The 11,279-nt window shown below is 57.0% G+C and overlaps 2 non-coding genes across 2 annotated transcripts; one reads left to right on the top strand and one right to left on the bottom strand.

Moving 5' to 3' along the window:
* Nucleotides 1–212: 212 nt before the first annotated feature.
* TRNAQ-UUG (transfer RNA glutamine (anticodon UUG)) lies at nucleotides 213–297 on the bottom strand. Its single transcript has one exon. It is a non-coding gene; the product is annotated as a tRNA-Gln (tRNA).
* Nucleotides 298–4,813: 4,516 nt separating this feature from the next.
* On the top strand, nucleotides 4,814–4,886 carry TRNAK-CUU (transfer RNA lysine (anticodon CUU)). The gene has a single exon. It is a non-coding gene; the product is annotated as a tRNA-Lys (tRNA).
* Nucleotides 4,887–11,279: the final 6,393 nt, after the last annotated feature.

Raw genomic sequence — 11,279 nt, 5'->3', positions numbered from 1 at the left:
GGTTGCTGGGTCGTCAACTTGTGAGATGATCTCCAGACGATTCCTACCTCCCGGTGTTCACATTGCTTTTCTTTTCTTTTTAATGTTTTATTTTATTTTTGAGAGAGAGAGAGAGAGAGAGAGAGAGAGACAGAGTGTGGACGGGGGAGGGGCAGAGAGAGAGGGAGACACAGAATCCGAAGCAGGCTCCAGGCTCCAAGCTGTCAGCACAGAGCCCGACATGGGGCTCGAACCCACGAACCATGAGATCATGACCTGAGCCAAAGTCAGACGCTTAACCGACTGAGCCACCCAGGCGCCCCCCGGTGTTCACATTTCTGTAGGCCCCGCCACCGTGAATATGGCTGCCCCGCGGGACCAATAGGATGCTGCAGAAATGGCCCAAGGTTAGGTCCAGAGAAGGACCCTCCAGAGAACTCTCTGGGGCAAGGACCTGAGGTCTCCTGGCCAACAGCCGGCACCGCCTCGCCAGCCCGATGAGTGCACCATCTTGGAATCCACCGTCCGGCCCCGGTCGAGCCGTCGGATGACACAGCCCTCCCCCCGCTTACCCACAGAATCCCTTACCCACAGAAACTTTGAGATTGATGCTTATTGTTTCAAGCCGCTAAGTTTGGGGTGATTTCTCATGCAGCAGCAGGGAACTAATTGAGCAACAGAGCCTTTTAGTTACGAGAGCCTTTCATTGACTTGGTTCCTAAAGTGTGTTCTGTGCAATACTGATCCCAGAATAGGATGAAAAGCACAGTCTGTCTGTCCGACGTGGCCTGACTGACTTGAGTCTCTTATTCGAGAATCGCAGCGTTCCTTGGCATATCCAAGCAGAACCCCCGGGCCACGCCCCCCACCCCCTGCCACCCGACTTGGGCGAGGAAACCCAGCCTTCTCTTAACCCTGCTTGTCTCAGGAGTCTTTGTGGAACGCTGGCTTCAGAGCCCCCAGAACACTCTTGGGAGACACAGCCAAATGGTCACGGCAGCGAGCTCCTTGAGTATATTAAACGATTGTGCCTGGGGGCGCCTGGGTGGCTCAGTCGGTTAAGCGGCCGACTTCGGCTCAGGTCATGATCTCACGGTCCATGAGTTCGAGCCCCGCGTCGGGCTCTGTGCCGACAGCTCGGAGCCTGGAGCCTGTTTCCGATTCTGTGTCTCCCTCTCTCTGACCCTCCCCCGTTCATGCTCTGTCACTCTCTGTCTCAAAAATAAATAAACGTTAAAAAAAAAAAAAGACGACTGTGCCCAGTAGAAAAAACAAAAACACTCCCAGCCTGATAGAGTGTGGCCTACAGCCTTCTACACAAAGACAAGGTGGCCAGCCCTTCAGGACAGACAGCCCCTCTGGGTTCCTTTTCCAGTTGAGGGGCTGGTTTGCTCTGGGTCTCTCTGGTCCAGCCAATCTTACATTCGGCGATATTGGTCAGGGCCCTTGGGCGTGAACCTCAGACCATTAGGGGACCATTTAGGATTCAGGTTTTGGTTCCCAAATTCTGCAGTTCGAGCTCTCATGAGTTCTGTAGCCCCCCCCCCCCCCACAATCCGTGGCGGTGGGGGGGGGCCGCACCCATGAACTCTCCACCCCTCGCCTTGGCCGCATCCTCAAGGCCAATGCCTCAGCGTTAGATACTTCTCAGTGGGAACGCTACCATGGTCTTAAAACACGACCACTGGAAAATAGCATTTGATATAGAAAAATTCATTTTACAGGCAACTTTTTAAGAGCGAATCCACCCCCTTCGGCGAGGGAAGCTGCACTCAGAAAACCGCATTCTTTCGGGCCCCTGGGGCGGCGTGGGGGTGGGAACAGAGATCTTTCTCCGCGCTGGGAGGCAGAAATCTTTTCTTCTGGTGAAAACATAATTTTACCCTCATGTTGCCTCGTCTTTCCCGTCCTGGCCATTCTGGGGCTCTCAGGCCTCTCTGGAACCCTTGCTTCCAGATACCACGTGGCCTGCTTTCCTCCTCGGGCCAGGGAGTGGCACCTGCGGCTGCCTCCCCTGGGTGCCCCTGCCCAGGCCCGCTGCATCGACTCTCCACTTGGACGAGATCTCCAGGTGCTCTGGGGGCACGTTAAAGCGGGGGCGCACTCAGATATCGGGCCCCCTCACTCCCCTTCCAGGCTCTCTGTCCCATCACAGATGGCCGCTCGCAGGGGTTCTACACCTTTGCACCCCCTCTGCGTCGCAGACATCCAGCGACACGGTCAGGGCATGGGGACCTGAACAAGAGGTAGCAGCAACAGCAAAGACACCCAGGCCCTACGGAGCACTCACAACCCAGGAGGAAAGCAGGGACACCCGGAAGTTCAGAGAGGGAAAGCCATCGACCCAAGGTCACACAGCCATGACCGTAGTCAGGGCGTCTCAACGGCCACCGAGCTCTTCGGGGACACCCTGCGGCAGGGGGATCCCTTGATGAGGAACTGGGAGGGGCTGCCGGGATTGTCCAAGAGTTGTACCTCCAGCCCCACTGCCTTAGCCCCACGGTTCCCAACCTGGGGTCCCTGGAGGGCCTCACAAACTGTCTGGGCGGGGCTCCATGCTGTTTACGGCCTCTTGAAATTTCCCACGGTTGCTGCGTCTTTACTGAGGGCCAGGCCACCACGAGGTACATGCACCAGCCCGTGGCCTTGCTCTGGGTGGGATTCCGCCAACCCACTGGGCTCGGTCAGACTCTCGAGGGGATGATGGGAGCCGAACGGGCATCACCGCTGCCCTTGATTAACCTAAAATACGAAAGCTTCTATCACTGAACAAAAGCACTGTGCTTGTTGGAGAAACACGGGCCTTGGGGCGCCTAACAGCAGGAGGGACTTTTCTGGCGGGAACGTAGAGAGGAATTAGCTTAGAAATTTGAGTTACGGAAGGAAGGGCATTTGTCTCAATTATTTTTCAGCGGCGGCACCTGCTTTCTGATATTTTCTTTAAAACGAAGCAGGGGCGCCTGCGTGGCTCAGTCGGTTGAGCGGCCGACTTCGGCTCAGGTCATGATCCCACGGTTTGTGAGTTCGAGCCCCGCGTCGGGCTCTGTGCCGACGGCTCGGAGCCCGGAGCCTGCTTCGGATTCCGTGTCTCTCTCTCTCTGCCCCTCCCCTGCTCACGCTCTGTCTGTCTCAAAAATAAATACACATTAAAAAAAAATTTTTTTTTAACGAAGCAAGTGCTTCCCCACCCGCTGCCGGCCCCCGCCCGTACCGGGGTGCAGGGGCAGCCCCCAAGGGCCACACCACGGACTAGAACACCACAGCGAAGGCCAAGCCAACTCAAGAGCAGTCCGTTGTGAGATCGAAAACACGTGCCCTCCGCCAGCAGCCACAGCAAAGGGCTTAGAACTCTGATACCGACCTACCAACAAGGGGGACTTTTTAAGGCAAGGTCCCAGGGAGGTCTTTCCAGTGGTTTTTGATAGGCGGGGTCAGTTACACGGCCTTGGGTGCCCCCTGGTACGCCAGGTGTTTCCCTGGTCTGTCCCAGGAGATGTAGCTCTTTCAGGGCAGAGACAACCTCGGGGTCATCGCTTCATTTTCCTCACCCAGGAAATGGCGATCCCGGTCACGGCCACCTTGTGGGGTCGCGTTGGGGGGGGGTGGGGGGCCTGAGCAGGCGAAGAGTTTCACTCGTGCCTAGGGCGCAGGACACGCCCTCGAGTGGGGGAACACCACCCAGTCTTCCAAGGGCCCAATGCAGTGCTGGGCACGCAGCAGGTGCTTGGATGCTGTTTGGCGTTCAGACAGATTTTTTTCAAGCCAACGTTTCTTAAAGTATAGGGATAAAAATTGTATGTTATTCGTGGAACACGTTAGTTTTTAAATGATGTTTAAGCTCATTTATTTATTTATTTTGAGAGAGAGAGAGAGAGAGAGAGAGAGAGAGAGAATCCCAAGCAGGCCCCATGTGACTGACAGTGCGGGGCACGATCCCACGAACCACGAGATCATGACCTGAGCCGAAATCAAGAGTCTGACGCTTAACCGACTGAGCCACCGAGGTGCCCCCTAAATGTTTTTTTTTTTTTTTTAACACAAAAAGCTTGAGGGCGCCTCGGTGGCTCAGTCGGTTAAGCGTCCAACTTCAGCTCAGGTCATGATCTCACGGTTTGTGCGTTCGAGCCCTGCGTCGGGCTCTGTGCTGACAGCTCGGAGCCTGGAACCTGCTTCCGATTCTGTCTCTCTCTCTCTCTCTCTCTCTCTGCCCCTCCCCCGTGCTCGTGCTCGCTCTCAATCTCTCTCTCTCTCTCCCCAAAATAAATAAACATTTTAAAAAATCTTTAAAAAAAAGAGAGAGAAAAGCTTGACCTCTTTCTCCCCACCTACAGCCAGGCATTAAGATAGATATATGCATGTCCCCATTCTACAGATGAGGAAGCCAAGGCTCAAAGAGGTCAGAGGCTCCCAAGGTCACTCAGTGGTAGAGTCAAACTCTTGAATATCAGCATCTCGAGTTTATAACCTCTGGCCTCCCTGAGATGGTTGTTTACATCCTCCAGAACCAGGGGCCCCGTCGTAGAGATAAGCAACAGCGACCAATTGCACATATGACTTAACCTGGCTAGTAATCATATAGTAAGGTCATTTCCACTTCAAAGATTTCTCTGAGGGGGGACCAATATGACAAAGAAGGGAAGTTTGAATCAGGTCACGCGCACACACACACACACACACACAACCGCAACTCTGGAAAGAGTACAACTTCCCTAACACTGAGCTAACTCTGGCCAACTTTCACCCGATTCCCCAGGAAGCAAGGAAAAGGTGGGGAAGGGGCAGATTCCGTTTAGAAGGTTTCACGTGTTTCAGTATAAGACCTGAGAACAGGGGCACCTGGCTGGCTCAGTCGGTAGAGCGTGAGGCTCTTGATCTTGGGGTCGTGGGTTCAAGCCCCACGTTAGGCATGGAGCCTACTTAAAAAAATTTAAAAAGACCCGCGAACCCTCGGTGGAGGGCAGGGGTGGGAGGATTTGTGTTCTGTAGCTTTCCTGGGGAGAATCTCAGACGGGATCTCTCAAGCAGCGGTGTGAGGTGGTGATTAGCATCTGGGCTCTGAAGCTACAGAGACCTGGGGGGGGGGGGGGGGTAGGGTCCCTCCTGGCGAGCTGTAGGACCACTCTGACCTTCGGTCTCTTCATCTGAAATGAGTCCAGCAAAGCTTTGCTGTCCCGCTGCATCTTGTGGAGCTAGGGCTGGGTGCCGGGGGCTTGGCAATCAACGGAAGAGACCCCTGCCTGACAGAGGAAACAGTGAACGCAGAGACGGATTCAGAGATCAGCTATACAGAAATAACACGGGGACGAGAATAATGTTTATCCGAGGCCGGTGGCGAGGGCTCAGAGTATGCATCCAGGGCAAGGCTGAACCCTGCGTCGAGCACAGGCCGAGCACTCAGTCGGTAGAAACCCGCGCTGCTTGCTCGGGTGGCTTTTATTATCACCGTAACCCGAATAAAACCCGGCAGCCTCGGGGTCCAGACTCAACGCAGCGGCCGGTTCAAACACCACTCTGACATCCCACATCACCGAAAAGCAGTTCAAATCTTCCTGATCTCTCACAGAGACGCCAAAGGGGGGAATTCCTAGGCAACACCACACACAAAAGCATCCTCAAGACTCTCGGGGCCAAGGTACCCGCCCAGAAGGCCTCAATTGCTGCAGCAACATCTCATGTCTCTGCACCTCCCTTTCATTCGGCCTCAGGGGACGGGGCTCTGGGCGCATCCAGGCTCTGCCCTGGGTTGCTTGACGGCTCCGATGACCTCAGTTTCCTCATCTGCAAAGGGTAAATAACAATAGTACTGCTTTCAAGGAGTCATTGTGGGGGCCAGACAATGCCTTCAAGGGCCCCGGATGGGCAGACACAGCCAGGCTGGGAAGTAGGAATGCCAACTGTTAGGATTCCTTCTCCTGCCCTCCCCCACTCTGCCCTTTGCATCCTACCCACCCCAGTTAGGAGCTCTGGAAAGAGTCCCCTGTCGGTTAGTCTGGGCTTTCCAGGTCTTGGCACTCAGGCAGCTCAATGCCCGGAACCTATCCCCCCAACCCCGCCCAACCCACGGAGCACAGGATAAACCCAGGGCTGGGCAGGCAAACTCTGGAACTTTCTGAGGAGGGGCCACCAAGGGCTAGGACCGCGTCATCAGGTGGCATTCTCCTTCCCCTCCCTCCTGCACAGAGGCAGTGTCCCCCTGGGTGTCACCTCAGAGGGCAGGACCAGGTGTTCTCCGGGGAACTCGGGGCCTGCTGATACAGGCGAGAGATGGCCCCCCACCAACACAGGCCGCGGATTGCCATAGGCCTGGGCAATGTGGCCCAAGGTGGCTTCCAGGGCCCCAGGGCAGGTCCCACATCAGGGGTCTGTGTGTCTCCCTTCCCAAGGGGCCCTGGGCCAGGCCCCAGCAAGAGGTGAGCTTCTGGCCCTCACAGGGCTCCCAGACCATCGGGGCCTGAGCCTAAGGTGAGACCCCCAGGTGAGCCACAAGATGACCTACTGGGCTGTCACAAGATGACCTACTGGGGTGCCCAAGAGGACTTCCCACAGGAAGGGCACAGGAGGGAAGGGCTGGAGGGAGAGGAAGGAAGGGGGTTCCAGGAGCAGGAAGAAGTTCTCTCCCACTGTAACCTCCACCATCGGCTCTGGGAGAGCCACGCTCCCTTGGGAGGTCAGAGGACAAGAGCTCTTTCTCCCAATTCACTGCTGGGGAGACCAGTTCTAAGAGAGAAAGGGACAACTCCCAGCTGGGGCTAGAGCCCGCAGCTCCTGACCCCTGGTTCAGGTCAGAGAATCAAGATGCACCCCCGGCACCTGCCGAGGGGCCGGTGGGCCTGTTATCATCACCCCCATTTCACTGGTGAAGAAACTGAGGCTTAGTGACATCACAACAGGCCTCCAGTCTAGCCGTTTTTTTGTGTTTTTTTTTTTTTTTGGTCTATCTCGGGGGGATCTAGGAAAAGCCTGAGGTGTCCGGAGGCGGTCCCCAGGTGGGGCAGGAAACAGCCAGGTGCGGGGGTGGGGTGGGCTGTGGGGTAGGACGGGAGGGGAGCCCGGAGGGAAGGCAGAAACCGACACCCTGGAGGAAAAGGCTGAGGAATGTGGGTGGGGATGGGGTGGGCCTCAACAGGCCAGTCCGGGAGGGGCCCAGGGCCCTAGGCAGCCCCCTCACTCCGGAGCGAGACCCCGGCTTCCCGGAAAAACACCACCCCCAGCTGGGCGGGGAGAAGGACCACTGCCTCCAGGCCGCCCAATCAGATGCACTCCCGGTCTGATGGAGGAGGCAGCCCGGGCGGAGGGCTCCCAGGGCCTTCCCGGAGGAGCCCCGGGGACCTACCCCGGATTCGGCGGCCCCCCCGCCACCCCCCAGCCTCATTAGCACCGACGCCCGCCGTCCTCCCCTCAGCTTCCGGTGGCTCCAGAATTTAAAGGTTAAATCCTAACCTCATCTGAGCAGTTTCTCCCGGCTTTGCCTACCCAGCGCCAGTTGCTGGTAATTATATGCATCTCCGAGCAGCCAATCAGCTGTCAGACTGACAGATACTGATCTTTTCGTTTTATTTTTAGCTCTGTGCTTCCCCCTCTAGTTGCAAAAAAAAATTCTGTTTGTTCTGTGTGCTGCTGCCTGGCTCCCAGCTCTGCAGCCGGCTCTCATCTCCGCCAGCCGGGCGGGAGCAGGAAGCCGCAGGGGCTGGAGCCTCCTGTCCTTCCAGAAAGGGGGGAACAAAACACACCGGCTACCCCCCAGCGGCGGACCCCGGGCTGCGGTGGGGAAGGGAGGAGGCCGGGTGCTGGGCGCACAGGCGCCCTCAGAGGCTGGGGGGTCAGGAGAGGCGCTGCACTTGGCCTGTGGCCTTGCACGGAAGAAAGCAAGTCCTTCCCCACGGGCTGGGGGCTAGCAGAGAGGCAGAGACACAGCCAGAAAGAGGGGAGTGGAAGAGAAGAGACAAGCTCAAGCCCCCCTGGAAAGGCTTTTCCCCCAGAACTGAACAGAAGTAGGGGGCAGGAGTGGCTGCCAGCCCCGGGAGCACTGGAATGGGAGTCAGCGTGGGGGCTTTCCAGCCAGGGCTCAGGCAGGGGGGTGGGGGGGACCTGGGCCCCCTGTCCTAGGCCTGCGTGCCTCCTGGGCCACCTGAAGGGCAAGTGCAGTGCTCTTCAGAATCTATTTGTGGGTCTTTCTGGAAGGTTCTGTGGACCTCTCTGAAAACACCAGGAGGCTGGCAATTGTAGGCCGGCCAGCAGGAGGCTCCTGTTCACAGGGGGTCTCTGGAAGGAGAGAAGGAATCAGAAGGCCAGGCCAGGCAAGCTCTTAGGTCCCAGAGTCTCTCCCACAGTCAGGGGCCCTGCTCCAAGGGAGTAGCCAGTGCTACAGAGGGATGGAAAGGATTGTGATGTTTCCTTCCCTGTCCTGGCACTCTACAGTTTGCTGAACACTTCCTCGCCCCAGGGGCCTCCCTTCCTTCCCCCTAGTTAGCCTCAGGATGCCGTGACACAGGGGTCAGGGGGCCTGGTGAAGATCACCTCTGCTCTGATTGGTCTGTGGGGAGGGGAGGCAGTGGAGCCTCATGGTTAGAGCTTCGGGGCACATCACTCAAGTTCAAACCCCAGGGCTGCCATTTACCAGCCCTGTGAGCCTAAGTGAATGCCCCAAGCTCTCTGGGCCCCAGCATCCCCATCGGGAAGTGGGGGGGGGGTGCCCAGTGCCACCCCCCACCTCACAGGATTGCTCTGGGGATAGAGTCACACTGTAGGGTGCTCCCCACGGCCCTGGCGTACGGGGGGGCCCAGCGCGCTCGTGAACAGGTATTATTAGCGTCTCTGTTGTGCGGATGGGGAAACTGAGGTTCATGTGACTCATAATTGGCAGAACTGGGACTAGAATCCGCCCCCCGCCCCCCACCTTGGCTTCCTTTTCTCTGACACCACAGATGGCCCGCTGAGAAAAAAGAGAAAGGAGAGTGGGAGAAGGGAATTAGGAGCCCGAGAGAGACGGAAGGGAGGCAGCGGCACCGTGATCAATTACTTGGGCTATAAATTTCTGCTGTTTTGCAAAGTGAGCACACAACCTCGGAGAAGCGTCGCTCGCTGGGTCTGCTCACGAGAAACCGAGCAGCCAGGCCCATGGCAGACGCTAACGATGGTGGGAGCCAGAGAGGGAGAGGACACGAGCTCCAGGGTGGGGTCAAACTGGCTGGCGGCGTGGGCCGAGGGCAAGGACCCCAGGAAAGGAGTGAAGCAGGGGAGAGGCACCAGAGCGCGGGCAGGCGTGGGAGCTGCCCCAGGGGGGGTCCCCTTGCAGGGGGGGGGGGCGGGTCAACTTCCTCCTCTTTCCCAAAGCTTCGTCTCCCCCGCTGGGCTGCCCCAGTATGCCTGCCTGGCCAGCCCCCCTGCCAGGCTTTGGCCATCGGTCCTGGGGCCGGCTGGGCCGGTGGCTCAGGTGGCTCACGAACATCAGCTTCCTCATCTGTAAATGGAGATCGTGTGGCATTCGTCCTGTCCCCGGGATTAAAGCTGCTCTGTTGATGAGAAAAGTAACCGAGGGCGGAGGTAGTTTGGAGGCGGGTCCACTGAAGTACGGAAAAGATGGGGCCAGTCCTCTCACTCGGTGGAAAGGGGTGCCCGCAGTGGGGATGTAACGGGCCCAGACCTGTCTCTCAGTCTCCCAGCATGTAGGGACCAAGGGGCGGGGGGGGTGGGCTGGGGGTGCACTTTGTGCCTGGGAAATGGGCCCAGATTCCTGGCCTCCACCTTCCTGGAACCTTGCCACTGTCCATTTAGGAAAGGAGCCATGGGCGGAGTCCAGCCAGTCCCTCTGGAATCTCTCTCAGGCCTTCCACACTGTGGAGCTGCAAAGACCACGGCGGCGTTGCTGAAGGACCCCCCGCGCGTCTGCTGGGTCTGAGGAAATTCAGCAGGGAAGCATCCGGGCCCTGTAGAGACGTGGTGAAATGAGGGAGGCTGGGGTGGAGGGGCCTGAGGCTGGGGTGGAGGGGCCTGAGGGCGAGGGGCGAAGCCCGCATGGGCGGTGAATCAGGGTCCTGGAGAAGATGCCTTGAGTTCAAGGGAGCACGAGGCCCCCGGCCAGCGGTGGATACTCTCCAGCCCTGGGGTTCCGGGCTGAAGGCAGTGGAGAAGCTTGTTATGTTAAAGGAAATTTAAGATGGAACAGAAGGGGCCCCTGGGTGGCCCAGTCGATTGAGCCTTGGACTCTTTTTTTTTTTTTTTTAATTTTTTAAATGTATATTTACTTTTGAGAGAAAGAGGGAGACAGAGTGCAAGTGGGGGAGGGGCAGAGAGTGAAGGAGACACAGAATCGGAAGCAGGCTCCGGGCTCTGAGTTGTCAGTACAGAGCCTGACGTGGGGCTCGAACCCACGGACCGCGAGATCATGACCCGAGCTGAAGTCAGACGCTTCACCGACTGAGCGCCCCCAGACGCCCCAAGCCTTCGACTGTTGATTTCAGCTCAGGTCATGATCCCAGGGTTGTGGGAACGAGCCCCATGTCAGGCTCTGTGCTGAGTGTGGAGTCTGCCTAAGATTCTCTCCCTCTCTCTCTCTCTCTCTCTCTGCCCCTCTCCCTGCCTTGCACGCTTTCTAAATAAATAAATAAGTAAATAAACACATAAAATGAAGAGAAGATCCTCTGGATGAGGATCATAAAAATGGTGTATTAGGATGAGCTAACAGATATAACAAACAGCTCCGAAATACGTTTTTTCTTGCTTACGGGGAAAAAACTCTGCTCACTCAGGGGCCCAGGCTCCTTCATCTTGTGTCTCATCATTTTCTAGGGCCTTAGCCTCCTCTGCGACAATCTTGTGGAAGGGGAAGGAGAGAGTGTGGAGGATGGCATAGGAGGAATTTTATGTGGCAGGAAGCGTAATACTTCAACTCGCACGCTATTGGCCAGAGCTTAGTCATGTGGCCACAACCGACTGCAAGGGAGGCTGGGAAATGTAGTCCGGCCGCATGCCCAAGAGGAAAATAAGGGACCAGGGTTTGGTGAAGACACAGCAGTCCCCACCACAAATGCTGTCCTGTTTAGGGGGATGAACTGGTGCCCATAGGGCACCCGGTTGTGGGGCTCGGCCACTGACTTGTGTGCCAAAGCTGGTTATTTGTCCTATAAATCCAGAGGCTGTTCTTCTGAGGGTCACCCTCCTCTGGAAACTGCATTAAAACGTGTGTGTGTGTGTGTGTGTGTGTGTGTATGAGAGAGACAGATGGAGACAGAGACAGAGGGAGAGAGAGAAAGAGAAGAGACATAGATGGAGAGATCTTCCTGGTCTAGGGGGAGCATCCA

The sequence above is a fragment of the Panthera uncia genome, chromosome D4, assembly GCF_023721935.1.
Source record: "Panthera uncia isolate 11264 chromosome D4, Puncia_PCG_1.0, whole genome shotgun sequence".
In the NCBI taxonomy this organism is placed as follows: Eukaryota; Metazoa; Chordata; class Mammalia; order Carnivora; family Felidae; genus Panthera; species Panthera uncia.
The sequence above is the reverse complement of the archived record's forward strand: the minus strand, read 5'-3'. Positions and strand labels throughout refer to the sequence as shown.